The sequence below is a fragment of the Pteropus medius genome, unplaced genomic scaffold (genome assembly GCF_902729225.1).
Source record: "Pteropus medius unplaced genomic scaffold, Ma_sr-lr_union100, whole genome shotgun sequence".
Taxonomy (NCBI): Eukaryota; Metazoa; Chordata; class Mammalia; order Chiroptera; family Pteropodidae; genus Pteropus; species Pteropus medius.
Genome location: NW_024342471.1, coordinates 25,142,167 through 25,155,926, shown reverse-complemented (window position 1 = coordinate 25,155,926; position 13,760 = coordinate 25,142,167). Strand labels below are relative to the sequence as shown.

The 13,760-nt window shown below is 51.4% G+C and overlaps 1 protein-coding gene across 1 annotated transcript in view; it reads right to left on the bottom strand.

The window, feature by feature from the left end:
* ZNF831 (zinc finger protein 831) overlaps window positions 1–3,061 on the bottom strand; it is an 87,753-nt gene extending 84,692 nt beyond the window's left edge. The window contains exon 1 of the mRNA XM_039863737.1: window positions 2,929–3,061. The gene's annotated coding sequence lies outside the window, so the exon portion shown is untranslated. The remainder of the gene's footprint in view (window positions 1–2,928) is intronic.
* Window positions 3,062–13,760: the final 10,699 nt, after the last annotated feature.

Below are 13,760 nucleotides of genomic sequence, written 5' to 3'. Positions count from 1 at the left end.
GCACCTGGCTCCCTCCCTCCGATGGCCATGTGCGACTCTGCAGTTCCAGAACGGGCCCGCGGGCCACAAGAGTGTCACCTGTTCACAGCACAGGTAAACATGCACCTCGCCCAGGAGCGACAGCTGTCACTCAAGTTGGGGATTTTTTTTAGGGCAAGAGATATTTTTACAGTACACTCAGCAGATACACGACAGTGCGCGATGCAAAATTTTCAAGATAAAACGTGAAACACAGAATCTATGGGACTCAGTTTCCTCCTCAGTAAAGTGGGGACAGGGATGTCACCGAACTCACCGGGCCATCGCAAGGAGTAAATCGAGACACGCGGTGAGCCCTTCCCCGGGGCAGCACCGGGCAACCGTAAGACCACCCGTCAGAACCTCCCCAAGTCGACGTCCCGGTTCAAACCCCTTCGTCGGGTCCTGCCACTCAGAACTCCGCGAGCACGGGAAAGCTGCGAAGCCACAGGGGACTCTCGGCTTGGGGCACCGGAGGACGCCTTCACTGGGCTTTTGGATGGCATCCTCCGGCCAGGTCTCAGACAGAACAAGAACTTGAAAGCCACCTGCAGTGTCCGGTGTGCCAAGAGGGCCACCCATCTTGTCCCTGTGTGGCCACAGATGGGGTCCGGAAGGGGCCAGAGGTCCTCATTACCCTCCACTGGCCGCCCCCTCCGACCCCTTGCCAGGGCTGAACACAGGCATTCCCAGCCCGGAGCAGCCCAGTCGCACCTGCTGGGGACGCCAGGGCGGTCAGGCCCTGGGGAAGTGTGTGGCCAGCAGTGTGCCAGGGGCCAGGCATGCTCCGGACAGCATTCATTCAGACACACGTGGGCTCAGGACCCCTGAGCCAGGTGTCTGGGTGACAGGACGAAAATGAGCTGCATGACATAACACCCACGGTTGGTGGCCTCCTCGCTCACACCCTCGGGTGGCTCAGCCTCTGCCTCAGAACGTCAGAAATGTGGCGATGCTTCTCGAGGCCCTGAAAATTGACTTTGCCAACGGTCACCAGAGACCGCGTGCACGTCTCGTGATTCTCCGCCCGACAGAGAGGCCGGCCACGGGCCATGGGGACTCTCCCAGCTGCTCAAGAGCTTGTCCGTGCCCTGGTCTTAGGTGGCCTCTCTGTAAACGACCTAGGAAGTACATGAAGACAACACATAGGCCCTGACAAATGGCGCTGGACAGCTAGTTAGTCAGTGGGTCCGGCTGACTCTAAGATGGAGACAGAGAAGGCTCCTAATTAGAGGCCCTGACATAGTCACAGCTTCTTATTGATCTAATAATTGTGGCAAATGTGCAGAAACCGCCGTCCCCACAGTCCCCTGCCGCTTGGCCTTGGCTTCTCATTCTCGCCCGACGCGTGAGCCGGCCGTCATCTCGTGACCACCTTGGGACGCGAGGCGCCCCGCTCGCGATAACTCCCGCACTTCAGCTCTGTTCGGATTCACGGCCTCGGCTCTGCCATCTGAACAGGCTTCGGGGGGTAATTAGCCTCCCCCGCGATTTCAGCCAACACCCTGTCGACCCCAGCCCTGTGGTCAGTCCCCTGCTAAAAGGTCACAGTTGGTCCGAACTACACCGGAAGATGCCCCCGGTCGCGAAATCTACGTGGCCCAAATCAGCCTTGTTTGGAGATCAGGGCCCTCATCGTCCTTCTTCACCGTGATGATGGAGTTGCCCCCAACGCCATTTTTTTTTATTCCAAACCACGATCCAACATCTTTTTTTCTTTTTTTTTTTTTTAATTTTAGTGTGTACAGCTTTTCCTTTTTGAAAAACAAAGCTAACAATCGCAATTCTCCCTTGGCCAACGGCCAGACCCCCAAGGGCTGGAGCCAGGAGACTAACGGATGCACCGGGGAGGGCAAGGCCAGAAAGCGGAACATTCTGGACCCGTGTTTGCGTCCAGCCCAGACCCCGCAGGACGGAGGGTGCCCCTCAGTGGGGGGGCGACGCCTCCCGGTCTGAACGACACGCGAAGGCCCTTCAGAGCCTGGGATGAAACATGCCTGTGACATTAATTAATGCCAGGCAAAATGTAACAGCAGATCTTGGAAACTAAAAATAGATCTGTGCCAACGGATGCATCCCTGACTGCACGGAGCTCGGGGCTCCTGCCTCTGCGTCTGCCCTGCACGCACGTTACTCCGTGGCCTTTTCTCTTTCCCTCCATCTTTGTCGTCCTCAGTTCATTTCTCTCCTTCGTGTCGACAGGTTCAGACCTTCCAGAACAGATGTCCCCGCTCAGCTACCCTCCGACCCACAAACATGCTTCATAAGCGAGGAAACCGTCCGTCTCCCCGCCCCGCATGGTCGGGGGCTATGTCATTTGCACTTAACATTTTCCATGCGGATGTTCCTGCCTGTTGCATCACATACACGACTCCGTAGCCCTCTTTCCGATTCCAGTCCCTTCTATTTTAAACTTTGCTGATTTCGACTGGGAAGGAAGCCTATTTCATACAGATTAGCTGGACAGCTGGGTCTGATGGCTTCTGATTACCGGGCTTGGGGTCACTGGGGAAACAGGTTCCCAAAGCCCCTTGGACAGAGAGCCATTCCATCTGGCCCAAGGCAATGGGTCAGGGCTCACCCAGGGAGGAGGGGCCGGCAGCCGGAGCTGGAAATCAACAGGTCAAGCCAAACGCAGGATCCGACCTTAATCCACACCTCGGCTTAGGAGGCTGTGTTGAAAGGTGGAGGAGGGGGATTAGACGCCCCCTGGTTCGAAAGCTCTCGCGGGGACCTGAGTCGGGGCTCGTGTCAGCGATGGCTGCGTGTGCTTGGCAGGGAGCGTCCATCATGCTGCCTGACACAGTCACTCGGGAGGCAAAAGACCAGGCTCAGTGATTAAGGTCCCTTCCTCTGGCCTTGCCTCCCAGACCTCCAGGTGCATAAAGAAATCACAAAGACCGCTCTCACCTTTCAGTGGTCAGTCCACGGGCAGGTGGGGCTGCCGCGTTCTCCCGAGACCCGGAGTCTGCGATGAAGCAGGAGATTTCTCCCTGCTCGTCCCATGTCTGCCTTTGCTTCTCTTTATGCCTCCTCTAGAGAAATCGAGTGCTGGAGATTTAAAAAAAAAAAAAAATAATGTGTGTGTGTGGAGGTGGCCGGGTGGTGGCAGTGGCGGTGGCCCGGGGAGTGCTGGGGCGGTGTGGGTGGCAGAGAAGGGCCGCCGGGGGGTAGGTGTGCAGCCTGCCCTGGGGTGGCTTCGGGTTTAATGGCCGACGCTGGTGCTATGGTTCGCCTGCCGAGGCTCAGCGCCTCTGCAGCTCTGTGTGGGCGGCGGCAGCTACACGGCGGGGTTTCAAACCATTACACTGAACATTTGCAAACAGATAAAAAAACAAAACCATCCGGTGCAAGTGGAAACTTCTGTTTTCCTTTCTCTTTCTGTGCCGTCTGCCCTTTCCCCTCCCCTCTTGGGTTTTGGAGGAGGAGGGTGACGGCGGGCACATCGCCATCTGAGCGCCCCGACCCCGTCCCTTCCAGCCTCCCCGCGGCCACCGACGTGGACAGGCAGGCCACGTCCTCCAGACCGACCGTCACGGCTTGGGAGGTGTTTCGTCTTCTCCAGGGTCTCGCTCAGAGTCCGGCCACTGAGAGCCATCACAGCCAGATTGGCGTTGGGCTTCCGTAACTGGCCGCCTCTCATCCTCCCTCGTGTCAAAGCCACCTTGGGACCGGCCGAGGAAGGCCGGCGAGGTGCACGTTCACATCCGGCTGACACTTCTGCCCAGGGATATTTTGTGAACGGTGGCATGAGATAGTCCAGGAAAAGAAAGAGAGTCCTGTGGTCACGTTGCTTAGGGAGCGGTCACACCTCGTCTTGCCCTCGGAGGGTCACAGAGCCCGTGAGCGCGTAAAGGCTCTGAGAAGTCCTGCAAGAAGGAGTTCCGCTTAACTTCATTAAATTCTACATTTCCAAAAGGCGTGAGATTTTAGACAAAAGACTCCCCTCTTCCTGAGCAACGCCACCGCCAGCGACGACACACACACGCACACACACACACACACAAACACACACATACACACACTCCCAACCCCCTAGTGAGGACTTGACCCAAGTCAGCTCTTTCGACTAAAGCAGGAGAGGGCGGGTGAAGGTAGATACGGGAACGAGGCGGGTCGGAGCTCGCCGTCTCAGGACACGCCCAGCTTGGTCTTAACACAACGTCCCAAATGGTTATGCAGGAACTTGAGCCTGTGGTTCTGGCAGGACAGGGAACATGAGGGATCCAGACGATTCCTCGGGGCCTGGGGCGCTGTCAGCGCTCCTCCCTCGCCACCCCGGGGGTCCCCTCCTCACTTCCGCGGCGAGCAGGATGGCCCCGCTCAGAGACTTCTGCCGGACACGAAATCAGATGACATGTCTGCAACCTGGGAGGAAGGAGAGTAGAAGCGCGAACAAACAGACTCCGGGAGATAAATCTGCTGAAGAGAGGCCCTCGTGCTGGGAATGACCGTGACGGGGGACAGGCTCCGAAGGGGAACAGTGGACGACAGAGGACAAGGCGGCTCACCCTGCTGAGCTGGGGGCCACCGTGGGCTGTCAGTGCCAACAGCCTCCAGCTCTACATACAGGCCACAGTTGCTGGGCCCTGGGGCGAACCCTCTGGGCCATGCCCTCCTCATCTAACAGCTGTTCTCAACCACAGGAGATTTTCCCCTGCCAGGGGACATTTGGCAATGTCTGGGACATGTTTGGTTGTCTCAACTAGGGGACAGTGCTGGCATCCAGTGGGTAGAGTCCAGGGAGGCTGCTAAACATCTCACAGTGCACGGGACGGCCCCCCATCAAAGAACGACGTGGCCCCGATGTCGACACTGCAGCAGAAGTTAGCAGCCTGGTCTAGGTGGCCCTCAAGTCCCTCTCAGGGCTCAAATGACACAATGCACGTGAGGATTCTCGGTGACCCAGAAGCCGGTTATGTTGTAGTTGGTGAGGAAGAAACGTTCGTATCATTTAGACGGCACTGAATGTCTTATTGGGTGACAAGATGGAGACGGATAGAAAAGAGAGTAAAAGCTCCGTGCCTCAGCCCAAAAAGAGCGAGCCTGCCTGCCTGATAAACGCTCCAGAGCGTGCGATTTAAAATAAATTAATAAGGAAAGGAAAGGAGAGCGATGGTCCTCTAGCTCAAGTGCGTCTGAGAACTCGAACTCTGTGAACAAAGTGAAATGGTGTAGAAAAGCTTTAAAAAGCTCGGAAGCGCTTCGACGGATAATTATCGGTAATTAGAGCGTTTTATGGAATCCATTAAAGAGGCTTTAAACAAGGCTGAAACGATTTGCTGACCTGTCCTCTGAAGGACGGTAAACAGTGCGCCGGCACCCCGGTGCGTCCGGCCTGGCTGGCGGTTTTCTTTTAAAGAAATCTTCAGCCGGACTCGCAATAAGGTCCTTCCTCGGCACGTGACAAATTATTAGAGGCCAACGAAAAAGAGGAAGTGAAATTAAAGTTCAGACTCGTGTTCCAGCAGACTGCCCAGCCCTGAAGCAGAGAGCTGGCCACGTGTCACTGTGTCCCCACTCCGGTAGGAACCACGAGGCAGGCCCCGGGAGAAGGCTTCCTCCTGGGTGGCAGGAAGGTCCCAGGTGGACGTGGATCCAGGAGAGGCAGGTAGCGCCAGGCCTGCTACCTGGAATGATGGGGAGGCCTGTCCCGGGGGAAAGGAAGCGGGGGTGTGTGTGCAGAGACCAGCGCCTCACAAAGAGGCTTTTGAGGGAAGAGTCACAGGCCAAGTTTCCGACGTGGACACTAAACCGAGCCCACGCCAGCCAGTGTGTCAGCTTCCTCTGGAGCCAAAATCAGGAGTGAGGCCCAACCGTCAGTTTGATTTCCCCATGCCTTCCTCATGCACCGATCTGCGTGCCAACCAGGACGAGGGATGATCTGAGACCCTCCCCTGCCAGCTCTTGATTTGGCTCTAGGAACAAAACGAGAACAGAAAAACGAGAGCACATGGGGTTCATCGTCAGTTGGGGTAAAAAGACAAAAATCCAAGGATAATGAAAAACCATCCAGTTCATACAGTCATTCGTCGGCTCAAAATTCAAACCTCTACTATGAACTAGGCACTATCTGAGGAGAAAAAGGAAATGTGTAAGCAAATTACCGAAAATCACAGCGTCGTGGAACTCTAGCTGGAGAGTATTGCTCACCGAAAGCCCTCGGCCAAGGCTGCCTCTCTCTCCTAATCGGGGTTGGGCGGGGCTCGGTATGAAGCACCTACACACCTAGGCCGAGGTGGCTGGAAAGGGAGCAGCACCCCATTCGGTGACACGTCATTGCTGTGCTCCCTGACGTCGTCTTGTGCTCCATAATTGCTGTGAACCCCGAGCTTAAACACTGCCTAAAACATGGAGTTGTCGAAAAAAGAACCATCCCGCTCATGGACTTCAGGTCTTGGGGTGGGGAGAAGGCTGTTCAGAACCTGGGACAGCTCTCAAGTGCCCGTTGTCTCATGTCCCGCCCTCCTGGCACGGCCAAGCCAGAGCAGGAGGACGAGGACTTTCCACGTGGGGACCTGGCTCCTCTGCACAGCGGTGTCCCCCTCACATCCTGCCTGTCACCCTCTGCCCACTGCCGACTCCTGACACCCGAGGTGCCAAGGAGGACCCGATTGGCTCGCTCAGTCCCTACAGGGCGCGGTTGGTCAGAGCTTGTCCTCTAGGCCAGCCTACAAACCATGGGCCACCCTACAGATGGCTGCTGTAGGGTCACCAGCCAACACTGAGCCAGCTGTAGACAAACGACAGAGCCGTGTGAGTTTCCGCAGGGGACATAGCCCGCGTTCCACAGAAAGCCCCCTCCCAATACGGGGGTGCTGGGAGATGAGGGGCTGGGCCAGTCTAGTTTATAAGATCATTTCACATGGTTCACATATGAATTTTTTATTGTAGTAGTTATATTTTTATTTTAATGTCACAGTACAGCTGTAGCTTCTCTTTTAAATACATTTTAATAGCCAATTTAAATTAAATATTCATTTTATTCTGACTTATATGGAAACCCAAACAAACTAGAATAGCTAAAATTATTTTGAAAAAGAGTGAAGCTGAAGAACCCACACTATCTAATTTTAAGACTTACTATATAGCGACAGTGATCAAGACAGTGTGATATTGACGGAGAAAACACATAGATCAATAGAACAGAACAAAGAACCCAGAAATAGACCCATACAAATGCGCTTGAATGATTTTGACAGAGGTGCGAAAGCAAATAATCTTTTCAACAAATGATGCTGGAGCAATTGGGTGTCTCAGGCAAAAAAAAAGAAGAAGAAGAAGAAAAAACTATGCTAAACCTCACACCTTAGACCACAAGTAACTCAACATAGATTGTAGATTTAAATGTAAAATGTAAAACTACAAAAATTTGAGGAGAAAAAATAGGAGAAAAGCTTTGGGCCCTAAGGTTAAGACAAAGAGTTCTCAGACATGATGCCAAAACTACAATCCGTAAAAGAAAAAAAAAATCACTAAATTAGATTTTATCATATGAAATCTTTGCACAAGACCCTGTTACGAGGATGAAAAACAAGCTTTATTGAACAACTGGTGCTAGAACAGTGGACATCCACGTGCGAAAAAACATGGATCTAGACACAGACCTTACACTCTTCACACACACACAAATAACTCAGAATGGATCGTAGACCTAAACACAAAATGCAAAACTATAGAACTTCTAGAAGATAACTTAGGAGAAAACCTAGATGACCTTGGATATGATGACAACTTACCCTAAACATACTCTTTTCACATGACCCAGCAATCATGTTTCTTGTTTTTTTAATCCAAAAAAGTTGAAAACACGTCCACACGCGCACACGGATGTTCACAGAGTTTTATTCGTACTGCTACAACTTGGAAGCAACCAAGACGTCCTTTGGTAGATGGATGAGTAAATAAACTGCGGTCCATCCAAACGACAGGATATTTTCAGTGTTAAAAAGAAATGAAAAGATGTCTATCGAGTCATGAAAAACACAGAGGAAACTTAAACGCTGAATGCTAAGTCAAAGAAGCCAGCGTGAAAGGTATGAAGCGTATGATCCTGACCATGTGACGTTCTGGAAAAGGCAAAACCTGAAGACAGTAAAAAATGACCGGCAGTCGCCAAGCACTAGAGGAGACGAGGGAGGGATGAACAGGCATGAAACTGTAATTGTGGATCCATAGATATACATTTTTCTAAATCTATAGAACATACAACACCAAAAGCGAACTCTAAAGTAAACTATAGACTTTGCGTGATAATGATGCACATTCGCCATTTGTAAAAATTGCACCATGGGAACACGCTGTACTTTCTGCAGAAGTTGTTGTGAGTCTAAAACTACTCTAAAAATTTTGTCTTTATAAAAAAAAAAAAAACTGGAAGAAAATATTTGCAAACCACATATCTGACAAAAGCCTAGTATCCAGAATATATAAAGAACTCTCAAAACTCATCAGCGAAAAAAATAATCCAGTTAGAAAACGGGCAACAGACGTGAATAGACACTCCACCAAGAGGACCGGCCGACATGAGGCCAAGACGTGAGAAGATGCTCAGCTTTATCAGGCATCGGTCATGCGAATCAAACCATGCATGACAAGCTATCACTGCCCGCCCATCAGAATGGCGGAAATTACAAATACCACAATACCAAATACTGGCAAAGAAGTGGAAAAACTGGGTCCCCCACACATGGTGGGTCTAAATGAAAAATGGGGCAGTCGCTGTAAAAGCAGTCTGGCAGTTTCTTATGAAATTAAACATAGACTTATTAGACGACCCAGCAATTGGATTTTGGGGCACCTCACCCAGAAAAACGAAAATTTATTTTCACATCCAAACCTGTATGTGTATGTTTATCGGTGCTTTATTTGCAACAGCCGATAACTCGAAACAACCCAAATGTCCTTCAACGGACAAGCGATTAAATAAACCGGTGCTTCTATACCGTGGAATACTATTCAGCAATTTAAAACAACACTCTATTGACACACTCAACAACTTGGATGAATCTCAAGGGCATTACGCTAAGTGAAAACAAAAGCAATTGTGTATAATGTATGACTCAATGTAATAATGACAAAATTATAGTGACGGAGAACAGATTCGTGGTCGCCGGGGGGCTGTTGACAGAGAATGAGGAGAGGCTGTGAAGGGGCAGCACGGGAAGCTCCTCCATGGTGACAGTTCTGTGTCTTCATAGTGGATAGTGTCCACACGTGAGCAAACTGCATAGACCTATACATGCATATGCAAATGAGTTCACGCAAAGCCAGTGAAATCTGCATAAGGTCTGCCGCCTAATTAATTGTACTTTCCTATTATTGATACCATAGTATACTTACGAAGCTGAAGTCGTCACCACCGAAACCGGGTAAAGTGTCAACAGGGCCTTTCTGCGCTAGCTTTGAGTCTATACTTAATGGAAAAATAAGTTTTCAAAAGAGAAAACTATTCATTAAATAATAATACGGGTGACTCATGAATTCAGCAAAAATAATTTCGATGGTGACACAAGACTTGCCCAAGGTCCTGTGAGGGACCTAGTCCCACCCAGGAACAGAACCTGGGAACATCCAAGCCTTAAGCACCCAATGGGTGTCAGAAGCAAAACTCCAGCCCTTTTCCAGTTCTGAGCTGGTCAAGTTTAAAATCACAGCGACCTCCGAATCCAAATGAACCAACTTTCTAAATGACCAGAGACCTTACTTAAACACAACTGAAATTTAGTTGAATGACACAGCAGATGTCTTTGTGATAAGATCAGCCTCGGACAGAAATACCACGTTTCATCAACTCGGAGGCACACGATTGCAAGAAGCACCATCATTTTTTGGTCCACTGTGAAAGAAAAACACACTGCCAATTAATCCGTGACACAATGCTTTCTTATCACATAGAATTTTTAATTTTACTTATTGAAAGAGTTCTTTGAGACTTAATTAGACAGATTTTTATCACATATTACTATGGTGCATACATAAAAATGAAAATACGAGTGGAATAGATTGGTTGTTATTCCTCAAACTTTTTTATACTGGATCCAACTCTTCTGAATCTCATTTTGACTCAGGCTCATCAGTGTCTGGGTTTTTTCCACACTGACTCATCCTCTGTGCATTGATCCATAGCACAAATGATGTGGCATTTCTTTACAGAATCCATAAAAGGATTAACGGCCACGAGCGCTGGACTCTTAAGCAGACTTTGAATTGTATAGTTTTTCTCCTTTGGTCCACACCTCGGCAATGTCCCTAAGTGTGTATGATTTGCTCAAGTCCTCTGACCGTGCCATTCATAGAGATTAAAAGAGGGTCCATGTCCAATCCAGATGTTCTTCCTGTGTGCAGACACTGACCGGCTGTGTGTTAGTTACACATGTCGGCTGCCGAAGAGACCTGCGGGTGTGAATGCTGTCATTTTCATGTTCACACACGTGTCATGCGTGATGCACAGACATCCAGCTATGCCATGGCCTGTAGCACACCATGGACTGTAAGCTCCATCCTGATTTCAGAAATCCGACCATGTGAAAAAATGTTTACCTTCGAAATAACAAAATGCTATAAGGAGACGAATAAACCAAATAATATCAGATGTCCTTGACAAATAAACCAAATAATATCAGATGTTCTTCTGTGCTCGATTCAGAAAATAAAGCAGGGAATGTGCTGTAGGGAGGCTGGGAGGAAGTCCTTTCCAAGGACAGAGTATTTGAGACAAGTCTGAAAAATAAGGAGGCCTCAGCCAAAGGGCAATCAGGAGGAAGTGTATCTGCAGGAGAATTTAGGTCACGCTGCAGGACAAAACAAGCTCCAAGTCTCAGTGACCTAAGACGATCGAGATTTGTTTCTATGGTGAGCCCTGTGTCCGTAGCAGATAGGCTGAAGTATCCCTCTCACTCCAAGACTTACGGCTGATGGATCAGCCACCGTTTGGAAAACTTCCAGTTGCAGAGGGAAAGGGAATGAGGTCAGTGCCCCGTGGGTCTTGCCCAGAAGGGACGCGTGTCCCTCGCCCGTGCTACCTGAGTGAAAGCAAGTTCACCAGGGCGGCCCCGCCTTCAGGGGGCGGGGGGCAGAGGCGGTGTGCCAGGAGTTTGTGAGAAGAATCAAGGACTTGGTAAACCACGGTAACCATAACCACACGGGCAGGGAGGGGAGCAACCACAAATGCAGTGAGGTGCACAGAAGCATGGTGATCAGGGACGGGGAGAAGGTCGGAGGGGGGACAGGTGGCAGAAGAAGGCAGCACCCCGGAGACTGGTCGGTCCTGTCCTAAAGCCCAGCCACGCTCTGGAAACCACGGCTTCAGTTTACTCTGACCTCGGACGCCTGGGGACAGAATTAAGCAACTAATTGTATAGCGAGGTAGTTGAATCACTCCTAATTTCCACAAACGCTGCTGTTGAGCAAACGCCGCCGTGCCAGAATGTGGTTTTCGATCATCGAATTAGTCTTCCAAAAATGCTCCCAAATCGGTGTTAATCGCCGTTTTAAAATAATACGTTGAATGAGTCCTTAAATACTTTACCGTGTCTCCACATTATAATCCCACAATTAAATATGTCAAGTAATTGATACGCATTTAACACCTGGCACCTAGGACATCTAAAACAATGTGTTTCTGAAAGTAAGCCACAGGTAGCGTCCAGCAGGCCCCAGCATGTGCCTTTGGCATGGCTAGGGAGGGAGGGCCTGGCTCTGGGAATAGGAGGAGGGGCAGAGATGAAGACGGCATTAGAACACAGGCCTCGGGACTTGCAACAGGTGTCAGAGAGCGCCCCAGGGGACCTGCGTCTGCTGCCAGGGCCTGCACCCGGCATCACTTGGGTGACTCCACTGTGGGTTGCCCCCACGTGCCTGGAGACTTGGCCAGGATGTGGGCGTGCTGTGATGTGGCTGAACATCACAGGTTTTGACACGCGGGGGGACTTCACGGCCCCCCCTCAACACGAGAACGCCGGCCCTGCCACAGCTCAGCATCCAGGGAGCTAACGGACACTTGATGGGGGCGGAGAGCTGACGGGGACCCCGGCTTTGTCCGTAAAGTTTGAACCACCAAGAGAACCTAAAAAGGCTAAGGTTGAGATTGACCACGTCTTGGGGCCCAGAGATATCAAGCGACATCTCTGAACTCCTAGTCCTTCATCCCAACTCCACCGGTGAACAGAAATGAAGGACTGAGCACATATAATAGAAAAACGGTGGATGTTTTATCTTGTACACTATGCTCCATTGGTTCACTCCAAAAAGGGGGTTTATTGGAAGCATATTAAAGACACATCAGAGTCTATAACATGTCGGCAATATATATATTGCTATCTTGAGATCAAAGTTTTCACCTTTATAATAGAGACCCAAAAATAACAGTGGTTTGAACAAGATGGATGTTTATTTTTCTGGTATATAGCAGTCCTAACATTTCATCCTAGAATGAGCCAAATGGCTATTAGGATGGAAGCTCAAGGAGGGGGTAGTTTTGGGACTAAAATTAAGAGGGAGCCACCGTATCTACCGCAAAGGAGACTTACAGGCTCCCCATGAACTCAGGAGAGTGGAGGCCAGCTGGGTGGCAGAAGGTGGCACGGGGCCCAGGGTCGCAGGACAGTCCTGCTCCGCCACTTCCTTCCCGGGTCACTGTGGAGGGCAGGACTCTAAAGATTTCACTTCCTGCCCCCAGATGCCCCACAAGAATAATAGTCACTCCTTTGGGCTGTCGCACGTGCCAAAGGAAGACAGTTCAGGTGGCTGAGGCCCAGGAAATGGTCAGCGGATGCTCCTGGTAGAACATGGGTGATTAGGTTCCGCCTTGGGGACGATGGGGCCATCGAGGTGCAAGTGGAGGTGGCCACTGCGCACACCCGGCCCCACTCAGTCCTCAGCACGACCGGAGAAACCAGGCATCCTCGTGAGCCCCATTGGCAAAAGAGGAAATTGGGGCACAAAGAGGTCAGATGATTTCCCCAAGGTCACACAGCTGATAAGAGGCAAGTGGAGATTCCAGCCCACGCCACGTGGGGCTGGAGCTCTGAGGGGGGTGCTGCAGCCGCTCCCACCCCGCCCACACGGCACAGAGGAGCAGAGAGGCTGGGAGCACGGGGGCCACCCGGGCAGCCCGCGGAGGGCCACGCTCCGTAAACGCCGCGGGTCTCGGGCTGAGACAGTGATGACCACACGGCCCGCGGTGCAGCCAGAGCTTCTCTCTCTTGCTCCCCAGGCTGCAGCCAAGTCCAGCGCCTCACTGTTCAGCTTCCGAGGGCAGACCCCCCAAGAGAAAGGCCACAACCACCTCTACTCAAAGGCCAACAGAGGTCGAAGCAGGCAACAAGCCCGGTAGCGTTCCTCCATTCAGCCATCTCTGGGCTTGTAGGTGCCAGGCACTGTCCTTGGTGCTGGGTCACACTGGTGAGCAAGACGGACACAGTCCCTGTGACGAGATTAGGACAAGAGGCAAATAAAGCAGTCACTGTGGGTGGAGGGGGCCCTTCGGGCTCAGTCCTGCTGCGTTGAGGCCTGTAAGGGAAGCTAGAGGGAGCTCATGACTGCGGCCGCCACTACCCTCCGTCCCTCCGTCCACTGTTCAGTAGGATCGTGGTCATCGCCGTCCGTGTTGGAGGGTCCCGGGAAGTGGGCAGGGAGCCAGCCCAGAGATACGCTGTGACCTGGCCCCACAACAGGACAGTGGCCTTTCCTGCTCCCAGTCAGTGACCCACACGTCATGGACGACAGTCTAAACCTTGGAA